The sequence below is a fragment of the Talpa europaea genome (assembly GCF_964194135.1).
Source record: "Talpa europaea genome assembly, chromosome: 14".
NCBI lineage: Eukaryota > Metazoa > Chordata > Mammalia > Eulipotyphla > Talpidae > Talpa > Talpa europaea.
The window spans coordinates 39,377,268-39,397,007 of record NC_140082.1 but is presented as its reverse complement, the minus strand read 5'-3'; the positions used below and the strand labels follow the sequence as shown (position 1 = coordinate 39,397,007).

Genomic DNA, 19,740 nt, shown 5'->3' with positions numbered 1-19,740 from the left:
CTCAGGCACTGTTGCCTGGAAACGGGGTCCAACAAGCTCCTCCCCATGCCTGGGAAACACTGCTACAACCACTTTGCAGATCCCAGCACCTTCGGGGGAGGGGGAAGAGCCAAGACACTACTGGCTCTGTGATGCTTCCTGCATCTGACCTCAGTCACCCCCAAGTCAGCCCCTGTCCCTGCCTTCCTTGAGCCTAACAGATTCAGGAATGTCTCTACCAGGTAGATGGTCAGGAAGCCTGGGTTATTCCAGCCATCAAACCTACAATACATTGACAGCTGCTGAGGACCAGGAAGGCTAACTCAGCAAATGTTCCCAGGATCTCGCATTTCAGATCCACATCCATCTGAACTCAAATCAGCAACTACACATTCTTCTAGATAAAAACATCATGGTAACTAGTTAGGTCCTGCAATTGGCCCACAATTGAAGCGGGGTTTTACCTGTGTTCACAATTTGAGATCAACACAGCAGGGTACAGTGTAGACAGTAGGAGCTGGGATTTCCCCTGTGTGGGGTAAAGAGGATGTCAGGCTTTTCTGCCCTTCCACCATCAGGATAGATGATGGATCCTTGTCCTGAATGCATGCCTGATGGCGGGCACCTGGAGTAGGGTGTGGGCATGGGTAGATGGGATTCAGCTGAGCTAAGACTGTGCCTTTAAGGGCGGCATCACGGGGGACGCCAGCAGCAGCAGTAGCAGCAGCAGCAGCAGCAGCCCCAGCCAGCAGCAGCAGAACCTGAAGGAGAAGCCGACGCAGAAGCAGAGAACGCCAGAGAGCCCAGATAAGAGTAAAGACTTGCTGGGGGCTGGGAGGCCTGCCAGCCTCCCAGCCCCCCAGCCAGCACCCCTGCCTGCCATATGCCTGGTGAACCCCAATAAAAGACCTGCAAATCCACTGAGGACTCTGACTCCTCCTTTACCCGGTCTGCATGGGATCAGAAAACCTGCACTGTGGTCCAGTCCTGCCTTCACACCCTGATAAAACAGAACTGAGACTCCTTGGGGAAATGTGGGCCCCTCACCCTCGAAGTCACCCTGAACTGCATGAGCCTGAGGCCAGGTGCAGAACCACAGGACACTCACTACCCCATTCATTTTCACTGCCAGTGAAATCCTAAGGGGTTTCCCCTCATGGCTCTGCTGTCAAGGAACCCTCATTCTGGGGCAGCCTGTCCAACAGAACTCCCTATGAAGGCACTAATGCCACATCTGCTCTGCCCAGGAGAGAAGCCAGTGGCTGCAGGAGCTCCGAGCAACTAAGGGCACCTGGTATGACTGAAGACAAGACTGTTAGTCAATTTTTATAAATGTGGTTAATTCATGCAATTTTAATTAAGTTTAAATTTACAGCAGCCAGTGGCTACTGGCTGTCACAGTGGACAGGACAGCTCAAGAGAGTAAGTTCAGGAAGAAATGGATACCAGAGCTAACTCCTCATCACAGAATTCTTAGCTCACAAGATAGCAAGTGTGATGAGAACTCCATCGCTAGAGTCAGACCTGCCTTGCCTCCAGCCTCAACAGGTGTTATCGCCACTGCCGACATTTTCTGTACTGGAAGTGGTAGAAAAGCTCCCTACACATGAGCAGGACGGAGATGAAGGACAGCACCTGGCGCACATCTAGCCCACAGCCAGCCAGTCACCACCCTTTGCAAACAAGCAGTAACTACTGTCTCCACCTCTTACAGAATGGAAGGATTAAGGAGGCAATGTCTACATCTATGGTCCTCCATGAAGTGCAAATGGGAATACACTGTGAAATCACACAGGATTCAAGCAGCCACTGGATGGGTTCCTTCAGGCCACTGTTTCTGCCAAAGTTTCAGGTGACAAAAACAGGACTCTCATTGTAACATATGCTTTTTCCTCTCAGGAGGAATTCCTTGCATGGCTTTTAAAGGGAAAATATCAGATATTTTGTGTCTTTAATCACCAACTTGCACCATGGCCATGTCTACAAAATGTAGATGTTCTCAGAAGGACAGGTTATATTAGATAGATAAACAGGCTGCTGTGCTGAGGATTTGTCTCCTCCAATACATGCAATTCATGGAACCCTCACATCAAGGCCAACTAAAATTATGTATCTACAATTCCAGAAGAGAGGTAAAGACTGTTACCAAACTCCAGTTCTCTAAGGCATCTCCTTCTCAGATTTGCAGATGCTTGTGTCAGTCACTCAGTACACTAGAAGGAAAACAGCAAGGAGCAAGGAACAGTGTCTCCTGAGCCATTCTTCACTAGAACTTTTGACTCACCAGGATGGTGAGACTGATAGATTTTACCAGTGGAGGAAACATCACACGCTGCACACAACCCACTTGGAAGAGACCCATCGGCAGACGGTTCTTGGCTTTGGTGTTGAAAGTCTGTATCATACACATCCGCTTACACTGCCCCAAACAACATGACTGTGACTCATGTCACATCAGCCAAAAGGGCTCTGGAATGAAATGCTACCTCGGGAACAAACATGGCTGGCTATATTATTTCTAAGTTAATTACTTTTGTCTTCAGGCAGGTTGCACTGATTTGGCTTAGTCATGGTTTACGACAGTATGAGAGGTTCCAGGTAAAGGGAGAGGAGCTCATGGCTGAATTCCTCCACATTTAGCATGTTGTTTGTGTTATCCTGGAGATTGCTGAGAAACAGAGCAGGTATTTCTCCTATTTGAGTAGATAGCTCAAGTACATGTCCTCACCACATCACTCCCTTCTGTATTTATGTGCTTTTTTTCTTTAATCACTTCTCTTTACTTTGGGCTCCAAAACAAGTACAGGATTTTTAACAACTCCATCATTGAAACGACAAGCAGCAGTTTATACTGTGAAATACAATCTGGTACAAAATTCACAACTAATTTATGAAGCAATCGTAGTTCCTACTTATATTACAGATTAGCACAGATGATAACTTCAACTAATCTATATATCTGTGAGACCAATATCTGTTGCTTTGTCAACAGACCAACTATTCTTGCAATGAGAGTATCTTTAGACAAATGCAAGTTAATTTGCTTCCTTTATAAAACATGTCTTTTTTCAGGCATTAATTTTTTTTTCAAATTTTAAAGAAAGATTTAATTTTTGCATCAATGGTCTTAGAGAAAAATCTCATAATCTGTAATCTTCTTGAGCATGTCTGTGCCTCTCCCTTCTCACTGCTGGTGAGCCCAGCAAACAGGACAAAGCAGCACACAAACCAGAGCACTGGACCAGCGGACAGCTGTGGAGTCAATCAAGCCTGAGGCACAGATCCAAGCTCCCTGAGACAGAGTTTCCCCCCAAGGCAGGTAGCCCACAATCACTGTCAGATAGGCTCTTGGAGTAGAGTAGGGCATGCCACCACGACTACCTCGGCATGAGGCAGGGCTAGAGGAATCTGAAGGTAACCCAACAAAAACCCAAACCCCAGCACATTCTGACAAGAGAGACTGCATCACCCACACCAGTAATGTATCAGACGAGCAGGGCCTGTTCCAGGCATAAGTACTTTTTTTAATTTTACTTTATATAATTCTTACATCATTTTTCTTTTTTGCACAATGTATGCATTTTCATTTTGGTTATATTCCCCATACAATTCCCACCCCCCTTATTTTGACCCTAATCCCTCCTCTCCTCCCACCCGCAGCCCGTAATATGTCTCTGGATTATAGTTGCTTGTTGATTTTGATTTTTTCTTTATTATAATTAGTCTTTTTCCTGGTCCCTTATTTAGGTTTTCTAAATTCCTGCTATAAGTAAGACCATCTGGTATTTTTCTTTTTCTTTCTGATTTTATATCGCTGAGCATGATCCCTTCTAGCTCCATCCATGTTGCTGCAAATTGCATGGGTTTATCTTTTTTGATTGCTGAGTAATATTCCATTGTGTATATGTACCACATCTTCTTGATCCAGTCATCTATTTTTGGGCATTTGGGTTGTTTCCATAGCTTACCCATTGTAAATAGTGCTGCTATAAACATAGGGGTGCGGGTGCCCTTTTGAATTGATGTTTCTGTGTCCTTTTGGTAAATACCTGGGAGTGGAATTGCTGGATCATGTGGAAGCTTTATATTTAATAGGTTGAGGAATCTCCACACAGCTCTCCATAGTGGTTGGACCAGTTTGCACTCCCACCAACAGTGCAGGAGAGTTCCTTTTTCTCCACAACCTCACCAACATTTGTTGTTGCTAGTTTTTTTTTTTTTAATATGTGCCATTCTCACTGGTGTAAGATGGTATCTCATTGTAGTTTTGATTTGCATTTCCCTGATTACAAGTGATATTGAACATTTTTTCATATGTCCAGACGTAAATACTCTTGACCTCAATCTCTACTCTTCCATGTTGGTGTCAGTTATTCTGTAAAAAAATACACCACTCAGACAATACAAAATCCCACTATCAATAGACTAAGCAATCAACAGAACCAGTCTTGGAGATAACTCAGAGGTAAGAACTATCAGGCAGGGAAGTTTTCAAATTTATGATTAATATATTGAAGGTTCTAATGGAAAACAGGCCAACAAGCATGAAAAGAAGAGGAGTTTCAGCAGAGAGGAAGAAACCATGAGAAAATGTCAAAAGTTTAAGTACAAAAAAATAAAAACACTAACAGATGAAGACTGCCTTTGATGGGCTTATCATTAGACTGAGCCCAAGTAAGTGTTGGGGGTGGAGGGAGGAATCAGTGAACATGAAGACATGTCAATAATAACCCAATCCAGGGCCTCCCTGGTGGTGCAGGTTGTTGAGCACTACACTGTGAAGCTGTCTGCAGCCTCTGCAGCACTGGTTTGTCCCAGCCAGCGGGCAGGCAAGGGTCCCAAATGGCACAGCAGACCTCTCCTGTCACGCACACTGCTCACCTCAGCAGTGTATTTCGTCAGTCTACCTGTTCTGTTCCCTGCTCTGTCTCTGGTGAATCCTCTCACCCTCCTGCACATCTGGCCTGTACCCCGGTTCTTGTATAAATAAATAAATAAATCTTTTTTTTAAAAAGACTAATAATAATAATAATAATAATAATAACCCAATCCAAAACAAATATGAAAAAAGAGCTAGAAGTGGTGTGAGGAACCAGAATACAGCATCCAAGACTGTGGGATAATATCCAGCAGATTAAGAAAAGGACCAAAGAAGAAAATGGGGAGAGTATTTGAAGAAACAATGGCCAAGAATGTCCAAAATCAAAGAAAGATATTGAACTTCCAGAAGTTCAGAGACTCCCAAAAAAGATAAGCTGGCCCACTCTTGTGGAGTGAGGAGTGATTCTCAACAGCATGAGCATTCTTCTCTGGAGAAACACACTGAAATTATTCACACTATTTACACCCTACATCCCCTGGGGGTGGGGGGTTCTTCAGATATGCTGGAGTAGGGAAAAACTGGAAAAATCATTTGTTTTGATCCATTCAAATCCAAGCACTTTAAAACAACAGTTAAAAAAGAGTACATACATAACATTCACTGTAGGCAAAAGTAAATAAAAACAAACAAAAAATATTTAGCACCTATATCTACAGAGAACATTGTATAAAGGTTTTTAAAAATCTGAAATAACAACCTCTTTCCAAAATTTTTAAAAAATTAGTCATCTGTGTGAAAGTCAGGTTTTAAGAACCTCACTTCAGCAAAGCCCACCAAACAACAAAAGGTTGTAATCTAAAGCTTGGTGGTTGATTTGCTAATCTCCTTTGAGAATTAATCATTCTACTCATTTTGAATGATAACGAAATAGCTATCTGAATTCTGACAGGCCTGAATGACCACCGATACAGACACTCCTAAAATAAACACTAAACATGCACTGCTCAGTAAGACCCCATGGCATCTTGGCAGATAAATTCAGTGGACATTTCCACTGAATTTCCATTGCCCCCATCTTCTTGACTGCTTTTCCCCATCTCCTTGATGGTGGTTAGGCCCACCCTAGGCGTTTATGTCCACAGTGCTTGCTCCTAGGTTGTCCCATCTGTCCTGACATCTTCGGACATCACACACGAATCACCAATAAGTCATCCTTGTACAGACAGTCCTCCCCGAACCCATGCCACTTCCAAAAATGACCATGTATCATCCTTCCCTTTCTGTTCCCCTTCTGTCTTGTCCAAACCAAAAACCCATCATTCATCTTTGACTCCGAGTACTCCTCCTCCCTCATTTTATGCAGCCATCAAAGAGTTCATTTTGCTTGCTTAGTGCCTATAAACATTTTGTTCCATTTCTCATGACAACTGCTATTTTAGTTACTCACTGAGGTTAAGGGGACTATCAATAACTAGTTGGTCAGGCATGAGTTCTGGGGTTGCGACCAGCTCTGAGATACCAGAGTTCTACCACTCTGAGCCATGTGACCTTACAGACCCTCTTTCCCCCATCTTTGGGTCTCAAGTGTAAAATGCGGATAATTACTGCACCTACCATAGAGAGTTCTGAGAAGTTAAGTGAGGTCCTATGCAGCCTAGCACATACCAACAATTCAAGTATAAATCTGAGGCCACTTTTCCAGTGGAAATCTACCTCCCACACTAGCAAAATACATGCCAAGTCATCTGGTTGCAGGACACTTTTTCTGTTTCCCACCCCCCATCTACACAGACACCTGTCTGCTATAAACTACTCTCCCACCCCAAACCCAACTACCCACTCATTGACCTATTGCCACTTAGTCGCCAGCTCAAGTGGACCAAACTTGGAACCCCACATTGCTCTGGTGTTTAAACTGCTCTCTTCCTCTGCTATTCACAGTTATCCTAGAGGAAGCTGCTCAGCAACACCCTTCTCAGGAAGCCTTCCCTTCCCCAACAGACTTACCTGTTTGACCTTACCTTACTGCACTAATCCCACTTTTAAAAAATAGAGGGTTCTTTTAGAGCAGTTTTAGATTCACGATTGAGCAGAAGCTACAGAGATTTACCATGTACCCCTGACCCCACACACATAACCTTCATTATGAACACTCCCACCAGACATCACATTTGTTACAACGAATTGACACATTATCATCACCCAGAGTCCACAGTTGACATTAGGGATCACTCTTGGTGTCATACATTCCATGGGTTTGAACAAATGTATAATGATGAGTATCCACTATTACATCATAAAAGCATTTTCATTGTCCTAAAAATCCTCCATATTTGACCTATTTATCTTTTCTTTAATTATTTATCTTTTCCCCCATCCTTCCTGGAAACCACAGATCATTTTACTGTCTCCATAGACAGTAAAGACATACTGCCTTTTCCAGAATGTCATAAAGCTGGAATCATACAGCATATAATCTTTTCAGAATGCCTTCTTTTACTTTGTAATATGCATTTAAATTTCCTCCACATCTTGTCATAGTTTAATAGCTTCTTCAGTGCTAAATAATACTCCCTTGTCAACCAGGTTTTGGTAATAATGAATAAAATTGCTACAAACAGCTATGTGTAGCTCTTTGCATGAACAAAAGTGTTCAACTCATTTGGGTCAATACAGGTGTGATTACTGCATCATATTATAAGAGCATGTTTAAGTTTTGTAAAAAGCCACCTACTAACTGTCTTCCAATGTGGCTGTGCCATTTTTCATATCTACCAGCAATGAAGGAGTGTTTTATTGCTCCACATCCTCACCAGTATTAGAAGTTGTCTATGCCATAGATTTTGGCCATTCTAATAGGTGTGAAGTGGTGCTAATCTCACTTTCAAAGGAATCTGATTTGATCTCAAGCTCAACACACTTTGCCACTTAAGTATAGGGTTCCTTCCTTCCTCCCCAGCTGTGGAGGACCAGGAACTCTCTGCCTCCCTCATCAGCACCAGTCTCACCTAAGACTTGAAGTTTTTTCTTAATATAAATTACTTCATTTTAAAATGCTGTTGACATTTACTTTGTACATAAAATGCTAAAAATTAACAAGCAGGGCCTCCCCTGGTGGCGCAGCAGTTGAGCACTGGGCTGCGAAGCTGCCCGCAGCCTCTGTAGCGCCGGTTTGATCCCCAGCCGCCGACAAGGGTCCCACATGGCACAACAGACCTCTCCTGCCATGCCCGCTGCTCCCCTCAGCAGTTCATTGGTCTGCCTGCTCTGTTCCCCGATCTGGCTCTGGTGAATTCTCACACCCTCCTGCTTCTGACTGTACCCAGTGCTTATATAAATAAATAAATAAATCTTTAAAAAAATAAAAATAAAAAATAATTTAAAAAAATAAAATTCACAAGCAAAAACAAATACCTTCACTTGTTTCATCCAATAATGTATAAGTTACAAATTTGCCATAGTAAAGTTTTATGGATTTTTTAAACTGGTAACATTTTCTTATGTACATTTTTGATATTTAGTGCTTCATTTATATAAATTACAAATATCCCTTTGAGAAATAGATTCAAAGGTAAGTGGTAGATTTGCTGAGACATAAACCAAAATCCTATGACTGGTAGGCCCTCCACCCAGATGCCTTACCCAGTCACACGTCATCACTGGCTAGATGGCTGACCTGCCACATTTCTTAAAATGCCCTGCACAGCTGCACACATTTCAAACAGAACTCGGGAGTGCAGACTCCTGCCCAACATGAAAACACAGGCAGCCAGTGATCTGTGTCACAGGCCACATGTGCTTAAGCTACAATGCAGCTGATTCTATAGCCATAACCATAAATTATATGTATTTATAGTCATGATCACTAAATAATAATTTTTAAACCATCATTCCAGGTTCTGGTTGCTTCTGTGCAACTAAGTTAAAAGAATATTGTTCAGTTTCAGACTTCAGAGCCATGGAATAACTCATAGATTTGGGTACAAAACCTCTTCTCAGTGCAGCAGCGTGGTTTCCCTGAGTACAAAATATGTCATATATATGTCCGTCAGGAACAGCAACTCAAAGAACTTGCTGGACATGGGGTCCCAGATATGCTCATAGATGCATTCCACTACCTGTAATCACTCTTCTTCACCCAAGTTTAGCATGGATTTTTGCCTTTTCCAGAGCTTGAAATCTAAAAAGACAGGTGTCTGTAAAACACACACACCACATCACAAGTGCTGCCAATGTTTTCTTTCCAATAAAGAATTCAATAAGCACATAACCACCTAATTATGTTCTCACTATGATCCCTTTTCCATGAAATGAAACAAAAGAGCATCCCCTTACTCAAGAAGAAAAACGTGTAGTTGTCAGAATGTTTGATTGTGCTATTTACCTAACCTCATTATGAACCATTAAGCAAATTTTATTTCAGTACCTGTACCTCAGTGTATTTGTTTCCTGTTGCAACAGATTACTGTAAACTTATACAAACGTACCTTTTTACAATACTTCAACAATACAAATGTATCCTCTTACAATCCTGGAAGTCAGAAATCTGAAATGGATCTCACTGTGCTAAAGTCCAGGTGTCACAGGACTGATTCCTTCTGAGGCTCCAAGGAGGACCCATTTCTGTGTCTTTTCCAGCCCTGGAGAGGCCTACTTTCCACCTGGCTTCAAAACCAACAATGGCCAGGGGAACCTCCCACAGGCACTCTGATCATTCACTTTCACAAGTCCTGGCTGACCCTGCAGCATCCCTGGCCCTGGACAATCGGGGCAAGTCTCTTTCGCAGGGCCACCTTATCAACAACCTCTATTCTCCTTTGCCATGAGTCATACACACTCACAGGTTCCTGGTTTAGAGGTAGATGTCTGAAGTCATAATTTTGTCCACCATACTTAGTAATGAAATTCTAATAGATAATCCTTTATAAGGATGCTTACATGTCCAAGCACAGGTAAGTTACTTCCTACAAATTCAGGACTCATTTTGCCATAATAAACTAACATCTTTCACACAGGGTTGCACAGCCAGCTGTCAAAGGGCTGAGATCCTAAGCAATGAGGAGGTGGGACTGCTGCTTGTCCTGGGGTCAGCTCAAGAGTGTATGTGCAAGTCTATCCATCTATGACCATGTCCAAGGGCATGCACAGCAGATACACCTCCATCTAAAGGCTGTGATAAGCACATCCTCAACTCTGTTGGCAAAAAAAAAAAAAAAGCCTGAAACTGAACAGAAGAAACCATTCGAGCAATCCTAAAACTAACCAGCCATGGAGACATCAAGCTACAAAACTGCATAGCATCTGTGGCACAATGGGAAGGAAGTCAGAGTGAAGGGTTATGCAGGAATGACCTGAGGGATGTAAGCAGTCAAGATGCTGCACACTGAAGCTCACCAGAGCTCCTAGCAACACCCCAACATCCTCCTAGGGGAGATGGATGCCTATGCCCCACGCTCACTAGGCAAAAAATACTGGGCATCCGGGTATAACTAGGAGAGGCAGGGCACTCAGCAAGTTGGGAGCCTGGGACACTTACATAGACCAACTCCAATTCACGCAGAGCCTGGTTGATCAACAAGTTCCACCGAACCCAAGAGACCAGCCCAGGTTCTGCAGCACCCATGACACCAGCTAAAAAAACAGGAATTTCAGGATCAATAAAGTCATCTACTCACTGACTGGCAAGACCAGGTGGACAGGTCACACCAAGTTGCCCCTGGCATTTGCCACAAGGACTACTCCACACCATCAGCTTAGAAACAGTTGCTTTAAATAAATTGCCAAATAATGCCCAATAAAATATATCTGCTATACACTGGGTGTAGCGCCACTAAAAAAAATTTGAATCTATTATGTACCAGTGTACTTTATTATCAGGATCATACATGGCTAAAACATTTACATAAGGATTCTAAAGCTGATCTGGTTGGGGTAAATGTATTTTCTATTGTCTACCTTCATAATGCCAAATATTTTATGTGTGTTTTACTGTTTTTATGGCTTTCTACTCATATTTTATGGGAATATTTCTTGCTCTTCACAACTGCAACATTACTTCAACCACAACTATAAATTTATAAAATCTATGTTTAATCATTAAATACCAAAAGTAAACAGTAAAAAGGCACTTAAAGAAGAGGTCCATTTTTCTTCTATCAAACCTATATTGCAATTAAAAACAACACATAGGGTAGGTCTTAATTTTCAAAAGTCCATGTATTGGGGTCATCTTGGGTGGGCTGCAACATATGGAGAGAGGCAATGCAGCTTACAGCATCTTTATACCTTACAAAAAGACCATTTGGGTAAGCTTGGGCACTGGACTTGGAGATTAACTGAACCATGAAAGTAAATCACTAACACAATTTCTCCAAGACTAAAATTTCCTTTGTCTGGACAGATACAGAGTAATGAGCAGGGCATGAGAATGCACAAGGTAATCTGAACATACTGAGGAAAAAACCAATGGCCTACTGGCTTTCTTTTTGTTAATATGAATCTCATCATAAAACTAAATTTAGAGGTATACTGCTTTTGACTGGTAATGACTCATAAGCCTGGTGTTCAAGTAAGCAGAGTAGAAAGTGCATTTATGTCAAAGTTTAACAATAAAATCCTGCAACTCTCAAAACAATTCTAATTTAGATTTTAAGAAGAAACAAGCCTTATGTTAACTTTTAATTTATTCCCTGGCTTAACTCTTCAGTCACATTGACAAGTTGCTCTAGTTTTTGTTTTTCCCATTGAAGTTATGTGTGTGCATTCTTGAAGCTATAGTTCAGTAGTTCTTAATTTGGTTCTAAGGAGGCCCAAATCCTTGGAAATGAAGAATCTTAAAAATCAAGACACTTAAATTCATTTGGGGGGAGACTGGGAGACACACAGGTGTGAGGGCCACTATGGATTCAAAGCTACAGCACCACCATCCTGACAAAACAAATCCCTATTAACTGCTCATGAAGCATAAACAGTATATAGTCACAAAGGAAAGAGGGAGCAACAAGCTCCTCCTTCCCACTAAGTCAGATGCATGGGCCACATTATTCTCCCTCCAATAGCCTCAAGTTTCCAGTCAATAAAAATATGTGATGATGTGGCATGATAGCAACATCAGGAGGAACAAGTAAGAGCCCAGGGCAGGGGACTCGCTGTCGGCATCACAGAACAGCAAGTTGACAGCTCCCAAAAAGGTATCATTCATATATAGCCTTAAACTTATGGATTAAGATCCAGTTTGGAGGTTCAGTTCTAAAAATAAACAAAAAGGATTTTTTTTTTTTTTTGCAAATACTATATTCTGGGTTTTTCTTAAATGATCTACCTTTTATAGTAAAAGTTAGTATGTGTATTTTTTATCAAAAACTCCAATAAAAATATGAAAATCAGCAGTACTCCATCTGCCCACCTGTGACTATGCAGATGCTTCCTTTCACCAACTCTCTCCTGCAGGGCAGCAGCTTCCTGCCTGCCCGTGACCTGTCCCATGCTGGGACTTCTCACTGACCTCCCTCAGCAGAGGCAGCTCTCCTCAAGGCCGCCCGCCTGCAACCACGCAGGCCTCTCTCAGCAAACCTATCCCTTTCGGGGCAGCTCTTTCTGCCTACTGGTATCTATATAAGTGTCTTTTACTATCCTATCCCTTTTCTAATAAACCTGCTTTTTAAATAAAAAAAAAATACAAAAATCAAAGAACTTTGTAAGTGTAGATCTCCTATTTCAGTTCTCCTGTCCTCCAAGTTTCTTTATTGCACTCGCAGACATTATTTTATTATTTCTTCCTGAGACTCTTGCCAGGGGCTGGAAAAGCAGCTACCGATTGGCTCTCAGATCTGCCTACTAAGGATGCAGGTTCCTGGAGTGACTGTGACTCTTCCTTCTCTCCTCTTTCCCACTCTCCCCACCTCAAAAAAAAAAAAAAAAAAAAAGGAAGAAGAACACTTTCCAGCAGCTGAAAAGAGTGGTGCAGCTGCAATCACTGGAGCCACAAGCAGTGTTTGATTAAATGCCCAACTCTGACTCAGATTTGTGACGTTTAGAATATCTTTTATTAAATCAAAACTCATGTTCTAACCGCAATTTGCTCTGTGACTCGCCTTCCAATTCCAGGTGGGAATATTAAGCTCTGTGAAGTGCAGTTACATAGGCATGTACAAAGAACCTTGTAGGCCAGGAGCTGAGTTGATGCTGGGCATGGTGGGGCACAAAGAGTGGATTCCACCTCAGGAAATCCCACAGAGAGGTGTCTCCCCCCCTTAAGTTTCCAATGCAACTTCCTAAAGGTATTTATAATCATTACCTAACCTTAGCCCAATGGTTACAATATTTGCATTTGTTTTCATTTTATCCCAATTTTGAACTTCAAAGTGTCATGATTCCATCTGGAATACTCAGCAGACTCGGGAAAATTCCAACAAGAGTGGGGTAAGGGACTGCCTCAAGGGACTGAAAAAAAGCATTTGAACAGGCCAAGCTCAAATATGCAAAGATTCAAAACAACAACATAGGGTTTATATATTAGAGGACTAAAGACAAGATGAGACAATGGTCACAGTCAGTTCTGAGGAGGGGAGGCCTCAAGGCTAGAGTCAGGGAGAACTCCTGACAGAGAGGTCAGGACAAAGAAAACATGATGGTTGTCATTCCAAATACAGAGTTTCATCATTTGGAGAGTCAGGAGTGCTGTGGGAACATCTAAGGCTGGAGAAGAAGAAGTCTCTGGTCTGCAGCTATACAGATACAGAAAGAGAAGACCACAAACACGAGGAAGAAGCACCTTGGGCCAAGCCCTTTCTAATACCACCAGAGTCTGTTTCAATGGGAAGAAAGCTCAAGTAAATAGAAGTGCCCGTCCCACAGACTTTCATGTCACAGTAAATGTCTTTTAAATTAATAAATCATATCATCATTAAAAATACTTCCTGACCTCTCATTTTGTTTACTATTGCAAGATGATATTCAAAGAGATTTGGAAGACCAAGCCAAAAAAGTACTCAAATCCCTGCTCTGTTACTCCATTCACCACTTGTGAATTTGTGCACCCGTGTCTCTGTGTGTAGGGAAGACACCCTATTCTTGCTCCCTCAGGGCTTCTCCACCCCCTCACCCCCCACCCCCCCACACACGTGGGCACAGCCTGGAACCTGCTTCCAGGTGAGCCCAGGCTGCCCATCCTGGAGCAAGGGCTAAGGGACCTGAGAAGCTATGAATCAGTAAGTAAACAATAATTTGTGTCATGAATCTGGTATCCTAAGTTTGAAAAAGCCCTCAGAGACTCCCATCTGAAGCTTGCATTTCCTCCCTGTCACTAAATCACAACAGCAACTCTATAAGCTAACAAGAATGGCCAGACCAAAGATAGGAACACATTTGCTCTCCATTCAGCAACCACACGCCTGCACCCACACCATCACTGCACAGAACTGTCACGGAACTCACCAAGTGGCTTAAACTAAGTGTAAGTGCCTTCAAGAAGCAGTCAGGGATAAATGTATGAAACAGTTAGTTGAGGAGCAGGGGAAAGTCTCTCCTCAAGACACACAAAACCAAACTTTTATTCCAGCTTTATTAAGATATAATTGTCATAGAACATTGTGTAAGTTTAAGTTGTACACCGTGTACATGGTGATGATTTGATATGTGATCATCACATTAAGTTAACTAACACCTCCATCACCCCATATAACTACCCTTTTTTGTTCTGAGAATATTGAAGATCTAGTAACAGAGCAATATTCAAGCACACCGTACAGTATTATTAACTATAGTCACCATGTGCTGTACACTAGATTCCCAGAACTTGCTCATCTTATAGCTAGAAATTTATACCCTTTGACCAACATCTCCCCATTTCCTCCAATTCCCACCCCAGACAGCCACCAATCTATTCTGTTTATATGAGTTTGTTTTCTCTAACTTTCACTTATAAAAAACATACATTTCACTTAGCATAATACTCTCAAGGCCCCTCCATGAAATCATAAATAGCAAGATTTCCTTCCTTTTATGGTTGAGTAATATTCCACTGTGTATATTAACACATTTTCTTTATCTATTCATCCATTGATGGACAACTTAAATTGTTTCCATGTCTTGGCTATTGTAAATAATGCTACATTGAACATGTGGTTGCTCATATCACTCCAAGACAGTGATTTCAATTCCTATGGCTATATATCCAGAAGTGAGATTGCGGGATCATACAGTAGTTCTATTTCTAATTTTTTAGGAACTTCCATGCTATTTTCCATAGAGGCTACACCAATTTACATTTCCACCAACAGGTACAAAAGCTCCCTTTTCTCTACATCTTCATCAATACTTCCTATTTTTTGTGTTTTTGATAATAACCTTGTTACAGGTGTGGTGATATCTCACTGCAGTTTTGATTTGCATTTCTCTGATGTTTAGCAAGGTTCTTATTTTCATGTACCTGAAAATATGTATGCCATCTTTGCAAAAATATCTATTCAAGTCCTCTGCCTATTTGTTTAATTAGGTTACTTGCTGGTTTTGTTTTTGTTTTTTGCTATTGTGTAATATGAGTCTTTACACAGATCCTCCTCAACTTACAATAAGATTATGTACATATAAACCCATCAAAAGCCAAAAAATTGTAATTATAAATACATTTAATACACCTAACATACTGAACAGCTTAGCCTAGCCTATCTTAAATGTGCTCAGAATATCTGCATTAACCTACAATTGGGCAAAATCACCTAACACAAATCCTACTTTATACTAAAGTGTTGAATATCTCATGTAATTTCTAGAAGGCTGTACTGGAAGTGAAAACCAGAGTGGTGGTATAGGGTCTCACAATTAATGTACACAGTTGAAAGCACACTGGGCCTGAAGAATGTCTGAAGCATTGAAATGAAATTGAACTTGCTTGTTGATGGGAATGCTACAAAGACAGTCATCAATTTCCCTCTCTTTGATGAGGCTCTAGAATAGCTGGAAGGTAATGGAGCAGCCACAACAAAAAATTCAAAGTTTACTTTCTAATGAATGTATATCACTTTTGTACCATCATGAGATTAAAAAATCATAAATCAAGCTATCATTAAGTAAGAGAGCATCAATAAGTTCAAAAGTTTTTAAATCCTTTCTGATCAAACATAGTTAGGACTGATTCTAAGTTTGAAGCCTGAGGTTCATATTCAGTTGCCTGTGTTGAGTGACTGAAAGGAAATAACTACCCCATAAAAGTTAAATCCCTCATATTACTCACTGACATCACAGTACTTATTCCAAACAGTTAGAAGTAACTTCCAATAGGAAATATTTCAAAACCAACACATTCTTTAATTATTAAAACTGTAAAATCCTCGGGCCTCCCTGGCGGCGCAGCGGGTTGAGTGCCGTGCTATGAAGCTGTCCGCAGCCAGATTCGATTCCCCCCGGCCAGGGAGATACCCACATGGAACCACAGACCTCTCCTGCCTCCCGCACTGATCCCCTCAGCAATGTCTTCAGTCCGTCTGCCTGTTATGCTTCCCGCTCTGTCTCTGGTGAGTTCTCTCACCTTCCCGCACCTCTGGCCTGTACCCCAGTTCTTGTATAAATAAATAATTTTTTTTTTAATTTTAAAAAAGTTGTAAAATCCTCATTACATTACATTTACATTACTCATTACATTAATTTAGTCCGGATCTCTAGAACACTGTCTACTATGTAACAGGCAGTGATTAAATCTTGGATCATTTGACTGGATGGATCTGGACCCAAAGCCAGCAAGTCCATCTGGTCCTACTGGAACTCAGGCACTGTTATCCACTTTTATAGTCATCCACTTTCTTGGATTTACACCCCATTTTCCTGACTTTACAACCACACAGCTCTCTGGAAGACACCACACCCTACACACACATTGCAGATACAACAAGATAACTAATAACTCTTCACTCAAGGCTGTATTCTCAGGTACCTGGACCTGACTGGGCTAATTCTGCAGCAGTGGTGCTCAAACTTAATGGCATCAGAACTACCAAAGCTTGATGAAGATTTCTAGGGTTCCATCTGGTTTCTGACTCAGGAGGGTTTGGGTCGTCTGCATTTCTGACGCGTTGCTAAAGTATAACTGCTGATTCCCAAATCACATTGTCAAGAACCACCATCCTGGAGTTCGCCCTGCCCTGATATTACATCAAGGAACATGAATGAGGTTTTAATTCAGCTCATTTCCTACTCTTTCACGGTGCATAAAGTACACTGATCATATGTCAATATTCTCCCACTGTTTATAACAACAGTAGTTCCACCTATTTTGCTACAACAAATTCTCTCAAGATTCAGAGATTTACTACATAGCATGCAGCCATTAAAAATAACATGTCATAAGAACAATAATTAACATAGAAAGTTTGCATGCTATATTACTAGCTAAAAAAACTAAATAAAGTTTGTATTTCAGAATATAGCAGTATTCATTTAAAGTATGGATGGGTGGCAAAACAGATGAATGGACCAAGAAGATATGAGAGAGAGAGAGAGAGAGAGAGAGAGAGAGCTGAATAATATTGAGATAAACTCATGCAATCTGCAGCAACATGGATGGAACTGGAAGGAATTATGCTAAGTGAAATAAGTCAGAAAGAAAAAGAAAAATACTGAATAGTTTCATTTATAGGTGGAATACAGGAAAACTGAAAAAGGGCCAGTAAAAAGACAAAATGTGCTGGCAAACCATACATCTGAGACACACAGTAGGGGAGGGACCTGTAAAGGGGTCAAGACAGAGAGGGACACACACAAGGGAAAATGGTGACAGTTCACAGGTGATATGGTGGTGGGAAAATTATGGGAACCACATTTGAAGGGAGAAATCAAATACTGTACAGAAATGAACAACAATGTAAGAAAATTAAAAATAAATAAAGGAAAATGCACTATTCACACTAAAATAAATAAAGTGTAATGGATGGGTGGATGGACAGGTGGGTGAGTGGGTGAGCAGGTGGGTGAGTAGGTGGGCAGGTGGGTGAATAGGTGGGCAGGTCACTGGTTGGATAGAGGTATGGATGAGTGGGTAGAATGGTAGATAACAGCTAGAATGGTAGATAAATGGATGCATGGTTAGATACTAGGGGAAAAAAACCCTGACTGGATGTACTTTATAATATTAGCCGAGGTTATTTTTAGTGATGGGATTACTTGTCTTTCCTGCCAAATAATTTTAAATTAACATTCCTTATTAATACAAAAAAAAAAACGGGGCCCCCCTAGTGGTGCAAGGGGTTAAGCACCACACTATGAAGCAATCCGCAGCCTCTGCAGCACGAGTTCGATCCCCGGCCTGCCAGAGAGCAACTCACATGGCGGGGCAGACCTCTCCTGTCTCACCCACTGTTCCCCTCAGCAGTATATTTCAGTCAGTCTGCCTGTTCTGTTCCCCGCTCTGTCTCAGGTGGATCCTCTCACTCCCCTGCATCTCTGGCCTGTACCCCAGCTCTTATATGCATAAATAAATAAATAAATAAATAAATCTTTAAAAAAATAAATCTTAAAAAATACATATATTTAAAAAATGGCTGTAGAAGATTATAAGTTTTGTTTGAAAATGTTATGGAGAAAGCATGCTTTTTTAAATGTTTCCTGATAAAGCTGATTTTATTAATTATGCTCATTGTCATTATCCCAGCATTCAAGGGAGGCTACAGAAAAACAAATCTTTTCTTGAGTCCAAGAACTTAGTCATTCCTCCACATCTGTGACATGAAGATGAAACCACACATGTAAACAGCTTTGAAAGCATCAGAGCATGACCAGGACAGACTGAAAGCACTGATTTCACTGCTCAGCTCCATTTGGAAATTCAAATTTCTTTCCACTTAAATGTTCACCACATTCAAAAGGCAACAATAACTGCCATATTAAATTTTAATATAATTGCATTTTTATTGTGTATGGATACAAAAGAAGTATGCCCCTGAGTGACTTGGAATTCATTCCAGCTAAAGCTAGACATACCATTCCTGCCAGCCAGCAAAAATCAAAGGAAGGCCTGTCCAGCTTCCTCCTAGCAAAACACACAGCCTATCACAGGTCTGCCATCCACAGTGAGCCATAAAGCTTTCGTAAAGTCCACTTATAAATACTTTAAATATACAAGATACAGAACTAAGTAACTCCCTCATTCAAAAGGGATTTATTCAACAAACCCTAAGCAAGCATTTGCTCTAGTGGGCCCTATGAGAAAATAACAAAATAACACTATCGTTGCTAAGATGGAGATTCACACATGTTGCCATGACAACACAGCCAGAACCAACTGCAGTTGGGCAGAAGGGCTGGGTCCCAATGAGCAAATCAAGCCCTGAAGACCCTCTAACATCCTAAAAATCCTTTGGCATATGCCTGCTGCACCCACACCCCTGCAGACATGGCCAGCAGGCCCCATCTCCACCCACCAAGTTTTCTAAGAGCAGATGAAAGAACTAAGATGCTCACAATCCATGTTCAATGAGGATCACCTTAAATTGCACTTTTGCTAGTCTGCATTTTAGATCCAGATTCCTGATGTCAACTATGAAAAGGATAACATGTCAACCAAAATTATAGTTATTTCTTCAGCTAGCGGCTCTTTACGCTAACGATCACAAAACAACTTGAACCCTACTGCAAGTACACAACCAGCCCACTGTTACCCACTGGCCAACCCACCTGGTGGAGCTGCCTGGCGAGGACTCTGGGCAGTATTCCCGCCTTTGCTGGTTTTGGTCAAATTGACATTTAGTCCCGTGACGATGACTCAGAGACAGTCACACCAGCTTCAGCACAGAGGAAAAATCATAAAAATTTAAACACATCCTAAAAATGGACAGTTGGTGAAGCCAATTCCTAAATTAAGCATTGCTCAGGGGGCTTTCTCAGCTGGCTGGGCTCTGGTGACAGGCTCCCACTCTGCACTCTGCTGGGAAGGCGGATTTGATGCTTTC

General features: G+C 41.5%; 1 protein-coding gene across 2 annotated transcripts in view; it reads right to left on the bottom strand.

Annotated features, from left to right (window-relative positions):
• Window positions 1-19,740, bottom strand: part of DIP2C (disco interacting protein 2 homolog C) — a gene marked incomplete at both ends in the record, with an annotated part of 341,031 nt that overhangs the window by 267,603 nt on the left and 53,688 nt on the right. The gene's annotated exons all lie outside the window — the stretch shown is intronic.